Source organism: Gavia stellata, chromosome 24 (assembly GCF_030936135.1).
Source record: "Gavia stellata isolate bGavSte3 chromosome 24, bGavSte3.hap2, whole genome shotgun sequence".
Taxonomy (NCBI): Eukaryota; Metazoa; Chordata; class Aves; order Gaviiformes; family Gaviidae; genus Gavia; species Gavia stellata.
This window is the reverse complement of record NC_082617.1, coordinates 441738-464911: the sequence shown is the minus strand read 5'-3', so window position 1 is coordinate 464911 and position 23174 is coordinate 441738. Positions and strand designations below refer to the sequence as shown.

The 23174-nt window shown below is 50.3% G+C and overlaps 1 pseudogene; it reads right to left on the bottom strand.

Annotated features, from left to right (window-relative positions):
- Positions 1-5839, bottom strand: part of LOC132319107 (hydrocephalus-inducing protein homolog) — a 67699-nt pseudogene extending 61860 nt beyond the window's left edge.
- Positions 5840-23174: the final 17335 nt, after the last annotated feature.

The following is a 23174-nucleotide window of genomic DNA, read 5'->3' as shown; positions in this document are numbered from 1 at the left end:
TTTCTAGCACACGGATATCAACCCCTGAGCACCAAACCTCATCTCAGAAAGTCTAAAACAGGTGATTTTGACTGACAGGCAGCTTCACTGAGAAACAACGAACCCACATGAGGCTTGGCAAAAGTGGAGATTCATTCTGCACCACCCACCCGAGCCTGATAACCCACGGCCCAGGCAGTCCTGAACTCTCCAAACACTCTTTGCTCCCAGCAATGCCCTGGGGCAGCGAGTTCCCAGAGCCAATTTCACACTGCAGACAAACATTTTGGTCACCAAATCCCTTGGGAGATGAGTTAAGACCTTCAGCAAAAGCCACACAGAAGACATGAGGAGCAGCCTGAAGACAGAAAAGCACTTGTACAAAACACAGGTACAAACAGGAAGTATGTAGCAAAGCGCTTCTGTATTTGAATGATTACAGAGCCTCTCTTTGGAATACACTTTGCTGTCAGCTGGATTTTGATGGAGCAGACAGCACCAGGCTACCATGCAGTAGAAGTCAGTATGATTCAGAAGAATCTGGGAAACTGCTGAGAAAACAGAGACAGAGCACCATGTTGCTTTTCTCTAGGACATTATCAAAAGCCAACGAAAGTAAAACATAATAACCTCTCTTAGGACTATCATCTCTAACTTTGTGTACTTAAATATGCCAAGGATTTTCCTTAGAGCCGATCTTACTTTCACACCAGCACTGTCCAATGGTTGAGGTCTTACTAGCTTCAAAACTAATTCATTTTGGAAAAAAAAATCAACAGTTCACACATTGCCTCCTCTTTACGGGGCATCCAAATCCCAAGGTGCAGCTGTACAAGTTTAGGATTTTTTACTGGGAATGGCAGAAATGTTGATGCAGACATTCTTTTCCACTTGAGGGAGCAGGAATAGAGCAAATTAACTGTTTGCCTGTTGGCTGGTACTTGGCAAAGACAAACATTTTGAAGTGCCACATGGATAACGGAGCAACTGAAGCCAAAAGACTTAGTGGGAATGAAGCAGAGCCATAGGGAAAGAGAAACTGAGGCACACTTTAATCAGGAAAGGATACCTACAGCAAAGAGTGCCCAGAATCACTGTGGACCACATAAATGGTATCCCTGGGGCATGGGCATCCACGCTGCATCTTTCCAATATCCCCGAGCTGAATGCCAGACCAGGAATGGCACAGCACTCTCCAGGAATAACTGAGGGGCCATGCCTGCATCCTCCCTTGCCAAAGGGGCTTCTTTTCAACCGTGTCCCTGTCAAAACCTGTCATCTCACAATATACTTTGACTTCTCTTGCTGTTCCTCCACCTGCCATATGCCCCAACAGCGCTTTTTTGTCCACCTGTTTGTTTCCCCCAACAGGGAGATTTGGAGAGGGGGTTAATTCACCCGCTCTCGTGTACACTTCCATCTTCCCATCCTGCCGCCCTCCTCTCATGGATACGTCTCACTCTTCAGTACACAAGACTGTCTTTAATTACACCTTTCTTTTTCTGACCCTTCTCTGCTTCCAGCACACTTACTGCTAGGTGTCAGGAGAAACCCTTGCCTGTACAAAGTTCTCTCCCAGAGCACCTTCTAACTCAGCTCCTTTCCTCGCTCCTCTCTTTTCCCACCACCTTGCTCTTGGCACATGCCTCACTCCAGCAAATATTTCCCCTGCTGAAATTCAGAAGGTCTCAATTCTCCTCTTTACAGTGGAACAAAATTGCTGACGTTTTTCAACTTTTCCCTTCTCAACTTCCTTGGGAAATCTCAAAACGATCACAATTTTTTCAAGGAAAGGTGGAGACCTTCAAGAGCATGTTACTGTGGATGGGCTGTGGTTCTCCAAAGGGAAAGCAGAGAGCCACGTTGCCTTAGAAAAACCTGGGCAGAAATGAATTAAACTTACCAGGAGCCTAAAGTGGCCCCTAAAGGCCTCCCACTGCTCCTGCTAAATCAGTCCGCTTCCACTGCTGTTTCAAAACACCCTTTCTGGAGTGCTAACACCACTAATTGTAACTTATTCCAGCATAAAGCGGAGAAGACTCAACCCCTGTGCTCTGACACTGAGCTGCAGAGGCAGCTAAACAGGTTGTGAGAGGCAGAGATGCCCTGCCAGAAACCAAGGTTAACCAAGGAGCCACCAGGACACGATACACACTCGAGGTAAAGCATGAGGGCAGATATGGACTGTACAGCCCCTGACATTCCCCTCAGTCCGGGGATTTCGAGAGGAAGGATGCTGACTAGAAAAGCTCCTTTGGGCTAGATACCACCAACGCATGGCCAAAATCAGGGGGAGAATCTCCAGCATGGGAAGATTTCCACCAGCTTGCAAAATAAAGGTGGTGAGACATTTGATTCTGACGTGCTGCGCTGCAGCAGGTAACTTGCTATGCTGTATACCCCGTGAATTACACTGCTCTCCTCTTCCAGCACGGCGTTAAACCTCCACATCCCAGCACTTACCTTGTCGGTGTTCCTCAGAATCAGCGGCGCTTCATAGACCTCGCAGGGGACGTAGCTCTGAAACACCACCTCTGATGGAAAAGGCTGAAACAAGCTCTGGTCCAGGTCAACTGAGGAGAACTGGAGATGCAAGAGAGAGCAGTGAGAGGTTCAGCTGCTGGCAAAAAGATTCATGAATGAGATTCCTACATTGATCTCCCGGGAAGTACAGTCTCTTGGTGACTATGTCTGCCTAGCTCACACTAGGGAAACAGGAGCTCACCCACCTGTGTTCTGAGCTCAGCAAAAGTTTCTGGGCCACGCTGAGCGGGCTCAAGCTAAGAAGCTCTTTTGGGAGGTGTTGCTCCAGGTTTCCTTCTCCAAAATGCAAGGCAGCGCTTACCTCCAGCAGAGCCCTGTGCTAACGGGGTCACACAGCTCCGGAGCACTTGCTGAAAGAGCCATGAGCGCTCACGGAGAAAGCGAAACCCAAGAATTTATGTGAGACTCCGTGGGAAACCATTTCGGGGTGATCTTTACTCTGAGACAGAGAGACCAAGTCCCACACATCCCCAGATATCATTTTTTGATATAGAGCCTAGAAATCAGTAAGAAGAGAACAGTACCAGAGGAGGTAAGGCCAACAAGAAAGTAACAGTAGTCAGGAAAAAGACATGTGAGGGGAACATTAGATGGTGATAAGGTTCAGCTCTTTTCTCAGCATTACTGGGCAACTTGAGTAAGACTGGACTTGAGATCTCCTTTTGCCATGAGCTTTAAAAGGGATGCTTTACTGTATTCTATTATTGCTCTTAATTAACACCACTGCAGAAGCATGGCTGAAAACATACACAAACAGCAAATGCTTACAGAGCAGAGGCATTACTTTGAGGAAATTCCTCCCTGCTTTGTCTCCCCTCTTCCAGCTGCACTGCTCCCCCTCGAAAGACATGGGCAGGTCTCCATGTGTGGCTGCGGCACACTGCCAGTTATTTGTGCGCTCGTCTGACGCATTCCCAAGCTCCTGTGCTGTCTAGGGCAGTCCTTAACCAATTCGTTACAGGTCTCTGGCTGGCAATTTTCCACTCAACAGCCTACCTCAGCAATCTACCCATTTGGACTGTGTGTTGTACTGAGCAGTCCTGTAAGAAAAGCAGCTTGAAAGTAAAGGTTGATCCAGATAAAGCACCTCCACATCGCCTCTGCCCAGCGTGATTCCCCTGTATATCTGGCAGCCTGCAATTTCTAACACCCTGCAAGGGTCCCACGCATTGTTCCAACCCAAAGCATTAATGCAATTGGTTTTGTTAAATCTTGAATAATTACCGTAGGCCCTCAGCTTTCAAAGGCCAATGCTGCCACCGTTGAGGGAGTCCTATGACCCCAAGCATTTGCCAGCAACTGTACCGAAGTGAGATGCGACTATTTCAGCAGGAGGATGGAAAATGGCAAGCTCGCACCCTGGTGTCCTGCCCCAGCCTTCCCCCAGTATTGGGCTTTAGCACTGGTAGCTAAATTCCAGCAAAACCCACCAAGTTCAGCAGAGGTTATTCGTATTGGCTACTAAGCATATCAGGACTTCAATGCCTCATGGGGGAAAAATGTTTTACTTTTCCCCCAGCAGAAGGAACTCCACCACCACCACCAGTTCACAGAATCACTAAGGTTGGAAAAGACCTGTAAGATCATCAAGTCCAACCACCAACGTAACACCACCATGCCCACTAAACCATGTCCCGCAGTGCCACGTCCACACGTTCCTTGAACACCTCCAGGGATGGTGACTCCACCACCTCCCTGGGCACCCTGTTCCAATGCTTCACTGCTCTCTCTGGAAAGACATTTTTCCTAACATCCAGTCTAAACCTCCCCTGGCGCAACTTGAGGCCATTTCTTCTTGTCCTATCGCTAGTCACTCGGGACTTGGAAAGGACAACAGGACCTAGTCACAGAGGTATTCAGAGAAGCTGGAGGCAGGCCCGTCACAAGCACGCACCCTCTTCAAATGTCACCAACAGCAAGGAAAAGGGCAGGAAAAGGCTACCTTTTGATGGGAGGTTTCATTCATGTCTAGAAGCTGGATAATCCGGGGCCGCCTCATCTCCCGAGTGCTGGCCAGCCTCTGCTCCGTGGTGAGAGACATCTCCTTCAGGAAGGCCGAGGGAGTCAGCTGAAATGCAAAACACCAGCAAGAGTTACACAGATGCCTTTGGTCAGAAAGGCTTTTCTTGGTCAAGTGCCACTGATGAATAACTACGACAGTCCTGGAAGTCCCCTAAGTTACCTGCTGAAATATTTAACATCAGTAAATTAATGATATAGAGCCGAACACACACGCTCTAACCAAGTGGCTCTGCCCCACCGTTAGCTTCTCCTTCGTGATTTGATGTGACATGTTTGGGGATTTCTGCTCTTCGGGCATTTGTTTTCTCTTTAGTTTTGCTGCATTGAGCCAGTGACCTTTGAAGAGAGTGGCGAGGAGTTATCAGAAATCCCCAAACTCCATCCTTGCACAACGCGCTCAACCAACACGTGTGTGATGTCACAGCTGGGTGAGTCAGAGGAAAGCAGAAAAGCAGCGTTGTGCCAAGACTGACGTGGAGAGGAATGGGTCCAAGTTTTAGTTATTTCTTCTTAATTAGCACTTGTTTTCTCTCTGTTCTGGCCTCACAGACCCCTCTGCAGAAGTACACGGAGATATCTCCTTGGCAGAGCCTGAGCACTAGGTCATCTCCAGTCAAGTGAGCTCCAGTCAGCAAAGGGGACATCTGTGGATGGGAAGGAGGAATCGCCCTGACTCCCCTGCTGTTTGCAGGGCTGGATCTGTGCTCCACACAGGATATGAGATACAATAACTGTTTTGCAACCTGGTCTGTCTGGGACCAACCACGTCTTCAGGCAGAGCTCAAGCAGCCCACCACATGCCCGGCTGCCTGGAGGGCAGGTACGGTCAGAGCAGCACTGGCAAGTATGCCTACGTGACAGAAGATATTACTGCCCACACAAAGAGGATGGAATGAAGCACACCCTCACGCTTCAGCTATTCCAGTGCAATGCCCAGAACATTCATTTAACTTGGCCTCCAGGCAAGACTCTGGACTTTCCCCGAAGCAGCACGCACTCCATCCCCCACTGCACCATGACAGCCACCTCCAGCAGAAGCCGGGCAGCAAAGCGATGGGGAGGTGGGGTCCAGCTTCACAGTGCTGCTAGACAACAGGAAGGGAAGGCGCAGGAGGGACACAGGGGGAGTTTCCAGCCTTAACACAGGGCCTGCCCAGCCACAGCAGGTACTTACAGTTACAGACTCCTCTGTCTCTCTGACTAGCTTCGGAAAACGAGGTGCTACCACTTTGCTCTGGAATCCATCAGCCATTTTGGAGGACCCCATGGACAGATGCATCTTGCCAGTGGCCATCTCTCAGCTCACCTGCAAGGAGCAACAATAGAACTTTGAAACTCTAGAATCCCATTCATGGCAGAACCAGAGGACACACCCACGTCTCCAGGCTGCAGCATCCTTCCGAAGTGGAGAACTTAAGGCCTCCCCACCCTGTTCCGTGATTAGACCATATTTAAGTGGCACAGTCAACATTCATAGCAGTAAAACCCCAGAACAAACATTCCCTGAGCCAAAACAGCCTCTTGCTGTGGGTGCTGTCCCACGAGCCACAAACACACACCAGGGCCTGCTGGCATTTCTCACCTTCCCCGGCTTCCATTACTTTTGGAATCCCATTTACTGGAATTATTAACCCAATCTCTATTAGCAGCCAAACTGTCCTTTATTCCTCTTCACAAGTTTTCCGGTGGGAACAGAAGGAAGGTAAATGTCACTTAGCCGCTTCATTTTGCCAGGGCAGCTGACCTGATGTGACTGTGTGCCTGACCCTACTAAGTGCTCAGAGTACTATGAACAACCTTAAACCCAGGGATCGCTGCTGCCCCCAGCATTAATAAAATCAGACTACTTGCCGACTTTGCAAACCCGATGTCCACCCTTTGTGCAAGGAGCCTGGTGATGCTTCCAACTAAAGGAGCGTAGAGTTCAATACTCTGATTAAGAACTATAGTTTCTCAAGGCTAATTTGGTTGGTTTAAGTTACAAAAATTATCCAGCAAATATGACTCCTTCCAGGCATGAAGTTACCACAGTGCCCAAGAACGTTTCTCCATGGCGAATGAGGGCCCTCATTTTCACTTATTAACACCCAAACTTAAGGCTCCCTACAGGCATTAGAGGCTGTAACAGCAGAAATAAAAGCATGAAACCGTTAAAGGAACATGAGCAATTAGCTCAAATATAAATGCAAATATGTGACAGCCGGGCCACTGAAGACTTTATCCTAATGGCAGTTCTTCTCCAGCATCCTCATCCTACAAGTAGCATGGGTTAACAGGTCCATGGGCTATTCTTCTTCCAACCACCAGCCTGCCGACCACCTCTCTCCATCTGCGTCACACAAAGTGGGGGTGCAAGAAAGGGCAAGAAGAGACGACAACCCCAGAAAGTGGTCTCGAACACAAACAAAGAGAAACATGTACAGTATTTGCTAAGCACTACTTTGGACTAGAGATAATTTCCCCTCCCTTTCTGGCTAACTGGACCAAGGAACAGATAGATTTCCCTGCTTCTTATTTTCTGGCACTTGAAAGGCCAGTGCTCTCAAACCCAGCTCTACTCTGACTTTTTTTTTTTTTCATTCTGACATTATCTGACAAAAATCACAGCTCACATTCCCTTCTGCTTCCTTCTGTTCCACATCACCTTTTTTGTGTGGATGATGTCTTGCTGTATACAGCAAGTCATCATCTATACAAAGATGACCATTCCCTCCCCCTCAAGGTTTACCCTCATCCTGCAAGCAAGGCAATAACTTCATTCCTTTACTCCCTAAACAGCTACAGCATTGCACATGTTCATGGTACTGGGCCCTTTACAGTGTTAGGAAACAACAACGTTGCTCTCTCCTTTTGTTCTTGCAAGAAACATGAGAGAGCACAGCACTAGGGACATGAGGACATGCTGTAGCAAGAGCTAGGATTTAAAGCTGGAAATAACTCTTTTTCCAAGACAGAAATCTAATGGGGATGATACAACATTAATCTGGATTTCCACGTTTTACTATTAGGTCTTCAGAATAACTGGATTATTTGTTCCAATTTTCTACCTGTAATTTCACTTTGCTTGAAATTAATCCCGTTCATCATGCCCACAATGCTTATTTCCAGAGGGCTTCCAACCTCCACAGCCCTGGCCCCGTCTTACAGCTTCCCCTGCTCTCCACCGAGGCACTATGACAGCCCTGCGGCTCCACTTCCCTAGAGCCTGCAGGGATCAGCCTCCCAGATTCAGAGGAAAGGCACAGAACTAAGGAATCAGCCACATCTCCCTGTAGGGGCAAGACAAAACAGCAACCGCGCCACAGCACGCCTCCAGCCCACCACCCCTGGCTGGTGGGGGGAGATCTCCATCTTCCCCACCTCAGACAGCCCTCTACCCACCCCAGAAACATAAGGAAGGGTTGCAATTCCCCCTCTGCTCCAGGCTCAGGGCACAGACAGCGCTGCCACCTCAGCTTTAGGTTCAGAGCACAAATGCCCTGAGCCTGGGCAGAGGAATCAGGACACAACAGCGAAGACCACCTAGAAGAGCAATGAAGAAATATGCCCAGGGCTGGGGTAGAAATTCCTGACGTGTCTCAGGAAACCAAGATGTATCGGAGCAGGGCACCAAGCTGAAGATCCCCAAGGACATCCAAGCTTCAGTCTCCTCCCCAAGGTTCCCTTTTACCCTGGTATCTACAGCTAAGCTAGAAGTATCCACCATCGCTGCAAGTTGCACAACAATTTTCGAACCCATTAAAAAAAACCTTTACCTCCCCAGACTTTGTCTTAGACCAGGTATATAATTCAATCCTACTGAGTATCACGTAGCTGCTGCATCCCTGCTGTTGGCCCTCCTGCCAACAAAACTGCCTCCTTCCTGCCCGCTGGCCAGACACTCCCTTAGGACAGGGAATTCACGCTTCTCCTGGAGGATTCACTTTGCGTAGCGCCCACTCTTGCTTCCTGAATCACCATGGGCTACTCGGTGGCTGTGGACAGCCTGGAGAGACAGGAGATGGCCAGGGAGCCATTGGTGTGACCACGCTCCCACCGGCGCAGCAATAACCGACACAGTGCCGGCAACTTCCAAGAACCCAGTGGAACCCCCAAGGCAACTGACAGGACTTGGGAATTGGGCTGCCCGGCGTCCCCTCTCCTCAACTGCTACAGCCTTGCCAGGCAGAGCAGGAGGATTTTACCAGGACCTCAAGGAAGCAGAAGGTTCAGAGCTTGACATTTAGCTAAAGTCTGCTCGTTTCTCTGCTGCTCAGCTCCCCCTGCTCTAACGTGGGGAGATACTGCACTGGGCAGTGCTCAAGGTGCTGTGCGGAGAAGCTTCTCAAAACAGCAGCATCTCATCCTGCAAGTAGCATGACAGGAAAGGGCCACTAACCCACTAAAGACTGGGGGTTTACCACCTTAACCAGTTCCACACCAAGGGAACAGATGCCTGTTCAAGCATTTGCGGCTTTGGGATTTCTTCAGCTCTAGGCTGGAGTGGAAACGATGCTTTCTGCCTTGAACTTTCTCAGCATCACAACTGGTCGACTCGGTCTCATCTCTGGTGGTTTACAATGCCACTGAAATGCCTTGATAAAGTTATAGCCCTGCAACTCACTGCAGCCCATCCATTTCCTAAACATCTCACTCCGCAGTGAATGATTGCAGCAGTATTCTAAAGTACACCTTAGAGTAGCATTTGTTCATGTTCCACGAGCTTCAGATCAATTAATTTAGACACTGCAGACTAGCTAATCATTTCTTTAAGGAGTAAAGAAAAAGTTTCCACACTGACTTACAAAACAAGAACTCAATTTCTATTTTGCTCGCCCAGGAAGGACCCCAATCACATCAATACAAAAGAGAGCAGGCAAATCAGTGTTGCCGCAGCTCCGACAATGCCTTTGGGGGTGTCCTCTGTTGTTGCACCTGGTGAATACCCATCTGAGGAGCTCGTTCCAATTAACTGTGCACACATATACACACACACCAGCCAGGGACACCCAACCTACAAGAGCATCTCAGCTGCCAGGGAGCTTCACGCATTTTCAGCACAGCAGATGCTATAAACAAAAGCTTCTCATGAGACTCTCGGCCACAGGCAAACCAAATCATCCCATCTGCTTGGCTGGGAACAAGAAATCCTTGGTCTGAAAACCACCATTCATTATTTGGGGGTTTACAATTCAGTTAAGGAGGATCTTAGCCCTGAAAACAAACTGGCTCTCCAGCCACCTAGCCTGTGGAAACTCGCTCCAAAACATCTCCCACTTGGTGTCCAGCCACCGATTGAGTGGAAACTGGAGAGCTCAGGCAAAGAAGCCTCAGATGTGACACCCTTGTGCGCTCAAGGCACCAAGACAGAAGTGCTGTAAGGAAAGGAACCTGGATGCTGGGTGATGCTTCCAATCTCAGAAGGCAGAACTTGGAGACAGATGTCAAGGTGAGACCCACCAAGTCCCTTGTGCTTGGCCGGAGATGCACTCACAGGGCTGCCACCTCGTGCTCCTTCCCACGGCTCCAGCACCTTACAAGCAACATTAGAGCCTCCCCTGCTCAGCACAGAAGCAACTCCTGCCTGCTGCAGGCAAAGAGCACACCTGGAGCCAGGTTTCATGCTCAGAGGACTTGCCAGAGAAGCCTTGGGTGCTTAGCAAGGGAAACTGATGGCCACAAAGCACCTTCATGGAGCTGCATGGTAGGAGTGACACGAAACCCATACAAGGCTTGCAAGCACCTCAGCACCCCAATGCCAAACCCGACGCTGGTACCTCGACCTGCTCCCATCAGCCTCAACAACCCTGCTCCCATGCTTGGCTGTGCTCCCGCTAGCAAACTCACCGTCTCTTTTTCCAGCCCAAACCTCCTGCCCTCCCAGATAGATGGAAGGGGACAAAGCCATTCCTTGGTCCTGCTTGTCAGCGCAGACAAGGTCCCTGCCACATCTCCTAGCACTGCTGCGTGGAGAAATCAAGTGAGAAAAAGCCTGACCTCCAAGCTAGCAGCTAGGATGCTTGAGAGCTAAAGACAAGCCTTGGCTGGGGGGCTCTGCCCCCTGCATCACAAAGTCTTTTAAATAACGACTATTTAATGTGCAACACATGAGCAGTCTCCAGAGGGGAAAAAAAAAATAAGAGACCAGGATCATCTTCAAAGTGAAGGAAAAAGATTTGTTTCATGATGCGGGCTCACAGCTAGTGTAGGCTCCCTGCCTCACGCTGGGCAGAAAAGGAGGGTCTGCACAGGACCGCTCTGCTCCCAGCTATTTTTGGCCTTGAGCTACATTAGGGGTGCAAAGAAGCACCTTCACCTTGTCTCTTTAGGGCAGCAACATTAACCTCTGAACACTCCCTGGCTCATGATATGGGCTAGGGTCATAAGGCCAAAGTGTCAGTAGGCACAAGGTAGGGCTTCACACAAGCTGAGTCGTGCCAGGACCTGGAAAATTCAGAAGGCTCAGCAGCACAAATACAGGCACAGAGGGGCCCTGAAGGGCCCCTGAGCTTGGCAAAAGCTGCGCTGAGGAACAAGTTAATGCGAGCACTTAGATATGGCCCTAAAGCATCCAAATCCCTTTGTGCATATGTCCAACAGCTTCCCTCAGTGAAATAAAACTGAACAGCTCTCTGATGACGCTGTGCTGAAAAAGACAGGAAATTAAGAATAAACAGCCAATTTCTTAATGGACATTAAGAAAAAAAATGGGAAGTTTCATGTAAAAGCACAGCTTCATGTCTATACAGATCCTGCGGCTGTCACTATGCCACGTGCCAGTGCTCTTATTTCAAAGGACTCCACGTCACCTGTGCTGAAGCAGCAGCACCAACCTCTGAGCTGGTCTGATACCAACCGATCGCCCTCCAAACTTAAAGGCTGGGGATGTATTGGCACGCTCTGCACTACAACACACTACACCCAGCTTTTCTTGTAGGAGCAGAGACTACTGGCTCAATCTTGTTTCAGTACACACAATAAATCCTCTTTCTTCTTCCTTCTGCAAAGATAAACCATCTCTCTCTGGACTAATTGGTTCATTTGCCTTTCTATTACACTTTGCTGGAAGAGTGAGACAGGAGATCTGTTCAAAGTGAGAATCAGGATGCTATTGAACAATTTTGTTCAGCTACATCTTCTTGCCCTCTTCAGGCTTAAGTAGCAAGATCACATTTTGTGACTAGAAATCACCTGCTTAGCTATCATTACCATAGAAACAGCATCTCAAGGAAGCCAGGAAAGGAGAAGCACAATTTCCAGGACTAATCTCTTGTCCCTCCAGCCCACTGCTAAGTGGCTGAGTGCTTTCTAAATCAAGTCTTGCTACCCAGGAAGCCTCACCTGTCGCCTTTATAGTCCAGTGCCTCTGTATTTTATCACTTCGGTACTGTCATCCTGCAATTTATTACAAAAGCTCTACCATAGCCAAGATAATTAATAGGAGCCTAGTGTTACACCTTCCTGTGATTTCTTTTAATAAACTTCAACTCTCAGCTCACAGCGAGGTGGACCAAGGGTCTGCTGGAGATTCCACAGCTCCACATGCTATAATTTACAACTGTGGCTCCTGCCTGAAATAGTAACAGTACTATTGTCCCTTTCCCAACTGCCTCTCCCAGCACCTGATCTCTGCTCTCCTGGCTTTGCAACTTGCATCAACTCTCCCTTTTTATTTCCTCTTTTTCTGGCATCTGGACCACACTTCATTCCGGTTCGCAATACATCGGAGCTTCCACGCAGCTAGAGGCTTTGGAGTGGAAAAGCAGAAACCAAAGGACTATTAATGGATCCCCAGGGCAGGAGCAAGCGGCCGTACGCGGGGTCAGAGCTGACTCCGCAATGGTGAATTCAGAGCAGCAGGTTCGCTAAGCAGTACCTCTCTTTAGTAGCTACTGTCAAGACCTCATTCAAAGTTCATGGAAATCATAGGAAGACTCCTATGGATAGCAGATTGTTTCCCCATGTGATCCCTTACTCTGCAGCAAATGCTTGGACACGTCACATCCACTAGCCTGCTAAGGAGAGCTAAGATGAAAGGAACAATTCTGTACTCCCCGGGGGCTTAAAGCATATGACCCTCCGCTCTGCTGACACGCAATCGTTTGTTAATCTACCATTTCACTGCACACCCGAGCTGGAACAAGGGGCACTGACAGCATCCCAAAAAACCACCCTCCCTCCCTTTCTGAGCCATCTCTCAGCTTCTGCAGTATCAATTTGCAGTGCGCAGCGCAGGCGGCACGATGTTCACGTCCTGACCAGCTGCCTTCCCCAACCAGGACCCCGAGAGGTCAGGCATCAGCCGAGTTCTCGGACAAGCTCCTGTGAACCTCAAGCCAAGTGTTTTAATCTCAATTTTCAAAATCTTCCAAGTGAAATACTTCTGCGTATTCACGCCCAGTTCTCAAAGGAGTTTCAAGCTCTGGAAAAACATCAACATTAATTGAACTCAAAGATGCTAAACTGCAGACAGGTAAGCGGAGGCAGGAGTACCACTCGGCAACCTCACCTTGGCTGGCTCCAGCCTCATACCCAATTCCCCAGCACACACGTTACCGGCTGCCAGAACAGCAAATATTCCCTATTGACTGGATTACTCCTGTAACACTACAGCACTGGCTGTAACCCCGAGGTGCTACAGAGCAGGCTTTGGCTTCACCAAGTTATTTCCCACCCTTCAGCCTTCAGCCAAGGGGCAAGGCTGGACAACCTGTTAGGAGCAAGCTGCACCCTCCTGGAGTAGTCCAGCCTTTGGATTTTCCCTCGACGTAGACAGGAATTGCTTCTCAGGAAATCACCTATGGATTTAGAAGGCAAGGAAAGGACAGTCAGGGTGAGTTGGCTGTGCAGTCGCTCTGAGCTAGGCCATTTGTTGCATTTTGCATCACAAGCCTTCACGGCAGTTTCTAGACAGAGCGAGAATAAATCGTCTCGTCCCTCATTTACAGACGGGGCCACACAAAGATTTAAGGCCAAAACATCCGAAAGCCCACGTGCGAGACGAGACGAGGGGGGAAGACCAGCAGCGGCGAGGCAGGCAGCCTCCATCCCCCTCCACATTTAACCCACAGCCCGCGTGCAGTCATATCGGCATCCCATGGGGAAAAAAGGGAGAAGTTTGGGAATGTTCTCCTTCAGGGAGCAAAGCTCGCTCCCCGTCCAGCCCTGGGGGGAAGAAGGGGCCCCAACTCCCCCTCCCCACACAGAGAAAGGGCTGCAGCCCCCGGGGGCACCTCACCCAGCACCACAGCCCCACTCTGCTCCACCCGCAACCTCACCCCTAAAGCCTCCCCAAAAAAGCACCCTGGGCGCGCCGGCACCGCCCTCCCGCTTTCCTCCGGGGAGGGGACACAGCCACCACCACCCCAGCACGGGGGGGTCACCAGCGTCCCCCCACCTCTCCCCCCCGCGGGGGACACGGGGCACACTCACACCCCCGGTCCCCGCTGCCAGACGGGCTCTTGCCCTCCTGCCGAAGGCAACCGGGACTCCGGGCAGGCCCCACACCGCCATGGCCACGGCCAACGGCCGGACGCCGGCAGGGGAGGGAGGCGCCGCCTTCGGGACAGGAGGGCGGACACGGACATGGAGGCGGAGGGGCCCGCGGCGCTCAGCGCCCGGACGGCCCCGCTGAGGAGCCGCGGCCGCCTGCGGTCCCCCTGCGTCTGCCGGCTGGCTGGAGGGGACAGCCAGAGAGCACGGAGAGAGCCCAGGCCTGCCAAAGGCTTCACGAGCTCACACGGCTTCGGCAGGGAGCCTCTGCCCCAGCACCACAGAGACCAGCTGCGCTTCCCTCATCTCCGGGGGCACGGGCACTGCAGAGGCCCGGCTAGCAGGGCCTCATCCCAGAGCAGGAACAGCCGCGCAGGGACAGCCTGCAATGGCCACGGCAAGCACGCGCGGGAATTGCCTCCAACGCACCCTCCTCCCAGCTTCAGCACGGCCACATCCCTGCGGGGGTCACCCTGAAACAGAGCAGCCATTGGAGACACTCAGGGCAGAGCCCAAAGGGTTTCTCCCCGGGCGCAGCACTGATTGCGAAAAGAGCCACACGCCACCTGGACACAGCCCGTGTGTCGACAGAGCCCAAAAATCAACTCACACCTCACGGAGGTGCCAGCACTGCCCTCAGAAGGGACCATCTGCTCTTCTCCTGCTCTCTGGGCGATAACTCGCACCCCAGTCCCACCCGCTCACCTGCTCGGCTGCCACCTCGCACCTCCCAGTCTGCCTGTGGCACGGCACTCGGCACAGGCGACACCGGTGCACAAACCGGCACAGCCAACCTCCTCATTTCTCAGGGAAGCACTGTAATCAGTACACCCCAACAAGCACTGCCCAACAGACACAGCTCTACACTCTTCGCTGAAGCCAGGCTCCCCCTCACTCCCTCACTGAGGAGCTCCACATGGGCTCTCAGCTCCATCAGTGGGCACACCGCTGGTCCACTCAAACAGACGCATATCACCCGAGTGCCTCTGCCCAGCACTCCTGTGCAGGGTCTGACACAGGGCTGAAGGGAGCTCAGGGCTTGCGGAGTTCTCCTCAAATCCCTCATGCCCATTTCAAGGCCAGAGATGCTTCCACGACTAGGAAAACGGAACCGGCTGTTTCCATCATGGTGGAAAACTCAAGTTGCCTAAGATGGCAAACAAGAGCACTTCCAAAGCAGGTATCTGGAGGTTAATTCCTGCTTCACAGTCAGCATCACTGGTATTTCATTAAGAAGCCATCCAGGACACTTCAAACTCTCAGCCTTGGGCAAATGCCACAGCACTGCAAAGTGTGAAATCATTATCTAAAAGAACATGTCACCTATTCCTCTTCCCCACACTGCCTCTCCAACAAAAAGGCTCCTGCCTAAATAACTAGACCTGAGAAGACCCACAGCCATTAACGCACTTCACCTGGGAGCACATCCATTGTGCTCCTGGGGAACAGCAAGCCTTCAGGCAGGGCTCACCCTGTGCCACAGGACAGGCACGTAGCAGAACGTCTGCCTCTCAGCGTACAGTCTCTTCCAAGGACTGAGCGACAAAATACAAATGCACGCAATAAAGTGTCACCCCTGGTATGCAGCACATCACCCTCTGGTGCCTTCAGCATGAGCACAACCTGGGCTCATCCTCCTCCCACCATGTGTCGACCCTGAAGCTACATGCTACGGGCAGGTTCATTTTTGCCCTATGTTCCGTACACTGCCACAGAGACGAGCCAGTCATTAACTGACAGAAACACAGGGCTCTGAGGTCAGGTAACCAGGGCAAGATGTGACCTGCCGTTCTTCCCAGCCACTGCTTTCCTTCCGTCCGCCTCACAGCAGCAAAGGCCAGCTTATTCACCCCCACTCTACCAGGTGGACATTGGGATATGGATCCCACAGCCTGGCTATTTCACTGCACTTTCTCATCTAGATTAAGACCCAGCGAGATCTTACAGATCTTGCACAAAGTTTAGGCAGGTTTTTTTTCCTAGAGAGGTTCAACCCAAAGTAAAGCAGAATTCACAGTACAAGAGAAGCCTGGGATGGGGGAGCACAAACATGCCGGACAAGGAGAAACATATGCACACACCTTGACTCCAAAGCCTTTTTCTCCTTGGCTCCTCCTCCCACATCCCAACTCGTACATAACTCCCTTATTTCAGCTCCCGGCAAATCTCCATCTGCTCCTGCCAGACCCTGGGCTGGACAGACCCAAGCCCATCACCTGGAGGGCAACTACACCAGCACACACAGCAACACGGTTTATCACTGTGGAAATTCCAAATGACAGCCCTGAAGAGGTCACCACTTGGGAAGAGCACATCAAGACAGTCTGCAGGAGCTAATTTCAGCCACCCAGGCTACAGAAGCACAGCACCCAGAGGGCCCCAGCTCTATCCCTGCGCTCAGCCAGGCTCTTCAGCCTCCCTGCAGCACCCATCACTAGAGGGAGAGCCTGGGTAACCCTTGCAAAACCTGCTCCCAGCCCCGAGGGAGGTCAACTCCCTTTGCCAGGGCCTTAAACACCCAGACAAAATCCTGGCAGGCAGTAGGCAATAGCTGATGCAGCCCTGTGAAAGGGGAGCCTCGGAGACCCTGGTGAGCAAGCAGAAGGGGACCGGTGCTCTCTGCAAAAAGCAGCTTTCTTGGATTCTCTTGGCTTTTGCACACAAAGCCCTCGGGGGGCTCCAGCGTTCCCCAAAACACACACGTTCTGCCAAAGCTGCTTAATTTCTGATGGCAGAGAAGGTGAACACTACAGATTATTACTTTTTCGAGCTAACGGGGACTTTGAGGGGTAGGAATACACTGCATTCCCAGAGAGCACAGCGAGGAGGTGTCGTTGCAGCTGTACGCTACCAGCCAGAGTGCTGGCAGCTGAGCAGGGGGAGGCCACAGCCAGCTTGTCCAGTAGCTTCTTCACCATAACCATGGCTCTTGATGGATACAGACACCAGGCAGCCCTGCCAAGCTGCCATTTTTGAACAGCAACGGACCCAAAATTAAAATCAACATGGGTGTACATACTTTGCAAGCCTACACACACGGTTCAGGACGTCCTGCAGGATGTAGAAGAATGCAGCCACCGCTTTCTGACCCAGTCCTGGGCTTCACCATGCTTGGAGCTGGAAAGATCATCCTTCTCACAGAGCTTGCTGCACGAGACACAGGTGTAGCTGAGACAGGGAAGACCAAGTCCCTTCCAGGCTTCTTCCTCAGGACAGGGCTTATCAGTTCCAAGAACACTTGCAAGCTAGCCACAAAGTGAAGCATCAGCCATCTTCCCCAGGGGAGACCCATGCTTTCAAAAGGAGAGCCCAGAAGCTGAAATTCACACCACCACGGATGCTCAGGACCACCAACTCAGAGGAGGTACAGGGTTTACATCACTGCTCCTTCTCCATTCCTGGGGCTGTACATACAACCCCACAGGGACCAACAAGCCCCTCTTCCCTTGCCAACACCCTCTCTGCCCCATGAGCTCACCTCTGTTTTCCTTCACAATATCCAACTCTCACCATCAGGTTCACCTTGGAGCCACCATTCCCCATTCACACTTGGCTCTCAGTTGACTGCCTGCGTTTCTGGCTCAAAGGACACATTTCAAGCAGCACAGACTGCAGCTAGTCCCAAGCAAGCAGAGAGGGGGGGATCACACTTGCACACAGCCCAGTGCAGAAGCAAGCCACCCACCTCAGCACTTCAGACAAGCCACCCTTCTCCACCCTAGCAGGGTCTGACCAAACCAGGCTCTTGGCCCTGGTCTCCTTAGAGGCACAGGTAACAGTCCATGCAGGGAGCTGCCCTACAGGGCTCCAAATCCTCCCCCCATCCCCTGAGAAGCCTTGTTTACATCGCTCTTACCCTCCTGCAGAAACAAAAGAGCATACAGCCAAGGGCAACAGGCAGCCATGTTGCATTAGTAACCTCTCCTTCGCTGCAGTGCTAGAGGGACACAGAGCACTATCAGCCAGCATCCCCAAAAGCCCTGCTGCAGGCTCCGAGATGAGACCTGACAGCACAGGCACTGTCTAGCTTCCGAACACCAACACCAGAGCCCCTGGCGGGGGTTGAAACAGGCACATCAGAAACATAGCTTTCCTGTCACCAGTGCTGCACTCACCAGATCAAACCCACAGAATAACTGGACACATCTGGTGTCTTGCAGAGGACAGAGCCACAGCAAAGGCAAAGACCAGAGCTGCAATGAGGATCCAGGGAGAGCAGGGAAGTGCTGGCGCAGACAGCTTACACCATCACAGGGATGCAGGTGGGAGCATCCACTACCCCCACTTCAACCCATAAAGGTAAAACTCCAGCACTTGGTTAAAGAAAGGAATACGACTGCAACACTCAGTCATTTTAGATGCTATCAAAACTTTTCCTCCTGAATAACTGCAGTGACATCACTTACCTAACTGCAACCTCGTGAAGTGCCAATCACGAAGTCCCAAACAGGCAGCCCATAGCCCTCTTTGTCCAGGCAGGGTTCATACTTTTCTTCTGAAAAAAGAAGGAAAAATAGAGTTGGCCCCTTTCCCTTTCAGCCATTTTCCCCCCTGCCTTCCTCTGAGCAATGCAATCCCACATTGCAGGGGAGAACATCGGGTTTTTTGGTAGCACAGACCTCAAGGCACAGCCCTGGATTTGCTTTCTCCCTTTTTATTCCCATGCTGGGAATCCATTTTGTTTCCTCACTTTTTGCTTAGTTTACATCTCACTTCCAAACCCTGAACTGCTTCTCTACTCCTGTTCTGAATCAAGACAAGATTTCAAACGCCTACATTTTGGAGACCCTGCCATTTGCCATACAGCCATGAAACCCCCCCAAAAATAAATTGTTTTTTCCCCACTGCTTTTTAAAACAAAGTCCTTGGCCCCAACAAGTGTCATGCCTCCTAGGTTTTCTTTTTCCTTAATACTATGAAACCATTTAATCCAGCCAGCTGTCTTTGCGCAAATGCAGAAGAACATTTATAAGCCTCAAGAAGTTAATCCCATTTCAAGGGGAATGTCTGACATAGAGGTTAGCAAGGCAGTAACGGGGGCTGTGATTGCCCGGAGACAATGCACAAGAAGATGGGTAGGCTCTGGATGGAGGTTCAGGCCTGACTCAGCAAGGTACTGCCGCAGCATCTCAGCCTGAACAAGGAAACGCAAAGATGTCAAGGGCACTGATCACCCACGCAGTTACAGGACGGTTCGATAGCTGTTCCTGGGACTGACACTACCTTAATCCTTAGTCTTGGCCTCATGTTTCCTCTGGAAGCTAAAAGCCATCTAAGTCCGCGTTATATTGAGGACGGAAACATGCTGCGGTACCACCACGCTGTAGGACCAGGGCTCAGTGGTCCTTCACGGTCACAGAGGCAGAGCAGGAGTCAGTCTCCCCTCCCGCACACCCAGCCCTTCTCCTCAGCTGGCAGGGTCCCGCCAGGGCATTCTCCGTCCCACCCAGTGCCACCGGGCACCACAGGCTGGGGAGTACCGGGCTCTGGTGGTGCACTCCTTCCCCTCCACTTTTTTCCTGGGCTGCTCTATGATCTCAGGAATTCCAGCTGGGCCTCGGCCTTTGCGCAACGAGTTGGGCGGTTAAGCATCCCTTGACTGTACCAGGAACTCTTGCATGGCTAAGGTGGGGAGCAGCACTGAGTGTACCAAGCACTCCTGTTACCCAACTCAAGGCGGTAACGAGAGCGGGAATAACCAGCCATCCCCTGACAGCCTTGGAACATCCCTTACCTGGGCCATAGCCCGAGTGAAACAGTACCAGTGTTGCTGGAATTCCAGTAACTTTCCAGTAACTTGCTGATGACTAAAGCCAATCATCTTACAAACCTACAAACAGCCGTCCCAAGTGAGCTCTCCTGGACCGCAGCGGGCTGCCACCAGCATCCTCCTCGCAGTGGGACGCCTCTCAGAGTTTCATGAACTCTCCAGTTTGTGAAATGTGGAGGACTGCCGCCAAAAGCTGGCGACGTGACCTGGGCTGAAACCTTCTCCTCCTTGAGGCTCAACTTGCAATGGAGGGCTCTGCTCCATTGCTGTCCCCAGAGCATCCCCCTTGGGCTCCACCACAGAGACAGCCTTGCAACTTTCCCTTACAAAGCAGCACGGGGACTCCCAGGACAACCGGGCCACAGAGAAGAAACCTTCCCCATTTTCTTAACCAACCCAAAACCTTTTCCTCTTTCCTACAGATAGAAAAAATCCCTCCCGTGCCACAGGCAGCACAGAAGATGCACCAAGGATGACACTGACGGTCGCAGATTCGCACTCATCTAATGACAGCTCTGCCAGGGACCAGGCAAGGTGTTTGATCTCACAGGGACTCAGCTTTCCTACCTGCGAGGCAAGTCCAGCAATACTTATTTGGGAAAAGGACAGTCACAAGAGCTAGCAAACAACTCACATTCAACACAGTGCTGTTAATACTATGGAGAGACTTGTCTAGACTCTCTCTCTGTAATTAGCCCCTTTCTCTAATGTCTGAGCAGCCCAGTGTTTTTAGCAACATATACAATCAGCTTTCTTAGAAGAAAATGGTATCTTTTACCAGTCTAACTTGGTGGGAAGAAAAAGTATCACTGAGAAACCTGATCTTATCCGTACCCTTACAGCATGCTGGCTAGATCAACATATCTTTAAAACACAAGCCTGCAGCAATCCTGAAAGGCAGGGGAAAAAGCATCTCGGCTTTGTGGATAGAACTGCGATGCAGATGATACTGCACAGGAAAATGAAGGTATAAGTTTAACACGCATCAGCTGTTCTCCAGCATCTGCCTACAAGCAGGGTCTTGTCCCATAGCAGACAAAAGGTCTCATACTCCACATTTGCTGTGGGGTTAGATGTCCGGCATATCTGCAGTCAGGTACAGCCGCCTGCCTGGAGAGTTTCACGAACTCTCCAGTTTGTGAAAAGTGGAGGACCGCCGCCAAAAGATGGTCCTTCCTTCCTTTTTTAATGCTTACCTAGCTTTACCGTGCTCAGAGACAGAAGATGAAGCCTCATTCAGCCACGTGGCAACATGGGCTAGAATGAAATAGCACCCATTCATTCACAGATGACTTGCAGCTCAATTACTAACAGACCAAGAAGCAGCAAGGTGGAGAAAGGCACTTCTGAACACACACACAGACACACGCAAGGCAGGAGGGCTGCTGCACTTGGGCAGCTCTTTCCATCCAGTTCTTTTCTGAGCAGAGCAGCCCCAAGTGAAAACTGCCCTTCTTCAGCCATTTCAAGAGAAAAAGGGGGTCCATTTGCTCACCATTAGAATGCAATGTGCATGACTCAACATTGCCTTATTCTTACTGACTACAGCCTTCAGGGCATTTTCATTAACTAATGGCCCCGAAAGCAGCAGTCACCAATTTCGGATCTCAGGGGAGGTTTTGAGTACACATCTGTATTAGTTGCAAATCTGACCTAACTCCTATTTACTTCAGACACAAGCAGGAGCAACTGACACAGTTTCAGTCAGAATTGGGCAGTCTGGATCAGGTCTTGATGTTACAGAACATCTTGAAAAACAAGGTCAAAAACAAGTGTTAAAAACAAGCAGGAAGAATCAGAAGAATGTAAAGAAGATACTTCGTAACAACTGCACCTGGCACTTAGACATACTGAAGATAAAGACTGTCTTCACTAACTCTCTACTAACTAGCAATAACGATTAGCACAAGGACGAATCTTAGAAAAATAGAATGGACTGCCAAAATAGTGCCCTAGAGTTAACCTGTCTCATTATAATCTCATTCTAATGCTAAAGAACACACCTCCTAGCTAGAAAAGCCCCCAACCCAGTTAAGCCCCCTACTCTCTGAGCATGTGTGGTGAATTAATAGAGAACTGTAACTTTAAGATGAAGTAAGAAAAGTATTAACCAAGAGTTAATTAAGGGGTAGAACCAGCAGGAATAACTAACTTTGGTAATTGTTTTAAATACCTGTCATGATTTTAACCCGGTGTGCAAGCCTTGAGGAGAAATCCCCTTGCACCCGGCGCCGCAATAAACACGCCTGCTTTATAACTCTGTGTGAGTTGTGAAGTTTGTTTCCCCGTGTCAATACCTCTTTCCCAGGCTCTCAATTTTATTATTTCCATTCTCAATCATTGTCAATACAAGCACAAGGGAGAGGAACATTTGAATATGCACAGGCATTCTACAATTAAAAAAATAACGCTATAAATAAGGGGAATGATATACTTGGCAATGAGGTATAAAGCACAGAGGAAACCCACAAGACCAAGGGCTGTTGCTTAGCACATACATCACACCTGGCAGAGCCCACAAATAAGGGGTCTTGCTGCATATACTGCAATGGCACCAAAAGATCCAGGACCAATAGGTCACTTGTCAGAAAAATCACTACCAACTTCAGCAGCACTAAGGAGGTACACTGCACACCTTGGACTTCTCCTCCTCCACAGACATTTGCAGGGAATAATGTGCAGAGCATAGCCCATGCTGCTTGTAACTCACAAACTCACGATGTGGCTCCGTCTCTTTCCTCAAGGGTGCATCAAATTTTACTTGACCAACTAAAGAGGAGAAAAGGAAAACAAGAACCTAAGCTGGACTGCAATGAGACCCAATTCAGCTCCAAAGGCTAACAAAAAAGACAAATCCCGTTTAATGAGTGCATCACAGCCCCACTGATGGAAACTTCTGGCACAGGCACACCCCCAACTTGTGCCTGCTGGAAACTAAGGGGCACAGAAAGTACTCTTCCATCACAAAGGCAGCACGATCGCCACTTGCCCCACCTAGTCATTAGAAAGAGGAGGAAAACCATTCAGCAAACAGGCCGTCAAGTGCCCTCTTTAGAGCAGCAATACAGATGTAATTTAGATAAAACACACAGCCATTGTGGGAATTCCCTCTGGGACCTGTTCTTCGGGGAGATCACTAGCACTAAAGAGCCGTGAATGGAGTTTGGAGAGAGCTTATCGCATCTTCCAGGAAAGCCCTTTGGCAGACGCTCATTAACACTCCTTCCCTCAATTTTAGCTTCAGAAAAGACAACTAAAGCGCCAAGGATTGCTCTGATTTAATTCAAACAAAAGAATGACTGCAGCTTGGGGGATGGAGTCTGCTTGTAATGGCCAGCGATCAACCACCTCCTTTCCTGATTTCTACAGGACTGTTTCAGTTCAAACT